This window comes from Capra hircus, chromosome 14 (genome assembly GCF_001704415.2).
Source record: "Capra hircus breed San Clemente chromosome 14, ASM170441v1, whole genome shotgun sequence".
NCBI lineage: Eukaryota > Metazoa > Chordata > Mammalia > Artiodactyla > Bovidae > Capra > Capra hircus.
In genome coordinates, this window is record NC_030821.1 from 5,505,600 (window position 1) to 5,508,306 (window position 2,707).

General features: G+C 45.4%; 1 long non-coding RNA gene across 1 annotated transcript; it reads right to left on the bottom strand.

Moving 5' to 3' along the window:
- Window positions 971-2,485, bottom strand: LOC108637507. The gene is made up of 2 exons (XR_001919116.1): window positions 2,324-2,485; window positions 971-1,278 (listed from the first exon to the last, which is right to left on the bottom strand). It is a non-coding gene; the product is annotated as an uncharacterized LOC108637507 (long non-coding RNA).

The window sequence follows — 2,707 nt, forward strand, 5'->3', positions numbered from 1 at the left end:
GCAGTAGAAATTAAAAAGGTATTATCCAGACCTTGAAGTAAGGTAGCCAAGGAGCTTATTCCACCAATATACCATCTCTATGCTCAAAGATCCCACAGCTGCACATCTTGCCTGTAACCCAGTAAGCAAGAGAGCCAGCTGTCTCACCTAAGCTGGCATCCAGCTGGGGGCTGTCCACTTCCCCCCAAATAAGAATATGCCATAATGGGCAATGAGATAGGTGGGGGGAAGTGATCCGATATTAGCACTCCCTAAGGAGCAGTTCCATTGCAGATGGTGACTGCAGCCATGAAATTTAAAGACGCTTACTCCTTGGAAGAAAAGTTATGACCAACCTAGATAGCATATTCAAAAGCAGAGATATTACTTTGCCAACTAAGGTCCATCTAGTCAAGGCTATCGTTTTTCCAGTGGTCATGTATGGATGTGAGGGTTGGACTGTGAAGAAGGATGAGGGCCGAAGAATTGATGCTTTTGAACTGTGGTGTTGGAGAAGACTCTTGAGAGTCCCTTGGACTGCAAGGAGATCCAACCAGTCCATTCTGAAGGAGATCACCCCTGGGATTTCTTTGGAAGGAATGATGCTAAAGCTGAAGCTCCAGTACTTTGGCCACCTCATGTGAAGAGCTGACTCATTGGAAAAGACTCTGATGCTGGGAGAGATTGGGGGCAGGAGGAGAAGGGGACGACCCAGGATGAGATGGCTGGATGGCATCACGGACTCGATGGATGTGACTCTGAGTGAACTCCGGGAGTTGGTAATGGACAGGGAGGCCTGGCGTGCTGTGATTCATGGGGTCGTAAAGAGTCGGACACGACTGAGCGACTGAACTGAACTGAACTGAAGGAGCAGTTCACAAAACGCTCATAGGAGTGCCCTTAGTCCTTTAGGGATTACCTTCCCACACTCGGGAACTGGAGGCGTTTCTGAAGGATTTGTTTGCTGGGTGTTTCCTTGATTAGCCACTGCTTTTTTTTTTTTTTTTTTTGCTGTCTTACTATCATGACATTTTCCATATTGAAATAATTTTGAATTGTCATGGTTTTTATTAACTGTAATCAATTCATAGCCTGTCTCCTGGCTGATTACCAGCACGGCAGAGCCCAGTCCTTTGCACTTTGGAGGCCCTGAAAGGCCACTTGGTGAATGGCCACTGAAGTTACAGCATGTGGTTCCAAAAGAGACTGTTAGTAGCGACGTCCCAGATGGCTCAGTGATAAAGAACCCAGCTGCCGGTGCGGGAGATGCAGGTTCAATCCCTGGGTTGGGAAGACTCCCTGGAACAGGAAATGCCAAAAAGACTCTAAGTAAAAGCAAATCTTGCCATTTCCCTCAGGTCATGGAATCCAGCACATGCTTTTCCATGAAAAAGAGAACATTTTCAACACAAACAGATTACGCTGGATGACAGGCTCTTGAAACACTAGTTTCATTTTAAGGTTAATCTTAGTCCTTTGAAGATTTGAGATACCTGGGTGGCTCCATATGGCATTTGGAATCTCTTTTTTTTTCTGATCTTTCATCTACAACACAGGGATCTGATGCCAAACCACTCCCAACTCTGAAACTATACAGTAACTTTTATTTTTTCCTGTGAGATTAATTATATCCAAGTTTTAAAGAGACACACAGAACCTTATTATTTTCACTTTTGTTGAAAATGAAGCATTGTATTCTGATATAAAGTGACCCATGATACTGTAATCAAATGTTCTTTATATTTCCAATTAAGAATTGGTTCTAGGAGTAAAATTCTTTTCGGGTAAATGAGCAATCATTTATGCATTCAGTAGTACATCTTGAAAACGTGTACTGAATCCTTTCTACCCTCTGTACCACACAGATCACCCAGCAGCGCCTGGGCCTGGAGCACGTCCTGACCCATTTACAAGCAGGCTGAGGTGAGACTGATGACTAAAGATAGGGGTGGCCCCAGCAGATCTTCAGAGACACCGACTGCAGAATGAAGATGACGTGGACGTCAGAAGTCTTCAGAGAGAAGAAACACAGATGCCTTTTGATCTCCTGTCCCTTTCCTCTCCATCCACATTTCATAGTTCTCTCCTAGTGTGTATTCTTAAAAAGCTGATTTTTTAAGGCACCCCAGATGCCTGCTGAGTGCCTGGATACTTTAGCAGCTGCCTGATAAGAACAAATGACCAACATTTAATAAAGTGATGAACGCTTTAAAATTTAAAAGTAATTTAAAACAATTGCTGCCAAAATTCAGCCCAGTGAATGCAATTAACATGAAGCCAAATTTGCTTTCACAGATTATCAAAAAAAAAAAAAAGATTGACTCATCTTTAGAGAGGATCTTACATTTCAATATCCCAATAGAGGAAGAAAGGGCTTCCCTGGTGGCTCGGAGGTAAAGAATCCAGCTGCGGTGCCGGTGACTCGGGTTCCGTCGCGGGTCGGAAGGATCCTCGGGAGGAGGGAATGGCCACCACTCCCGTATTCTTGCCCGGAGAGTCCCACGGACAGAGGAGCAGAGGGCTATGCCTGTAGGATCGCAAAGAGTCAGACCTGAGTGAAGCAACTGAGCACAGAGAGGGAAAGCAAGCACCCGGCTCACGGCGATCATGCCCTTCATTCACGCAGCGTTGGCGCCCCCTTCCACCTCAGGACTGAGAACCGCAGTCCAAGCGAAGACGCGAGCAAACCACGCCTCTGGCTCTGTTACAACTCCGAATTCCACCAAAA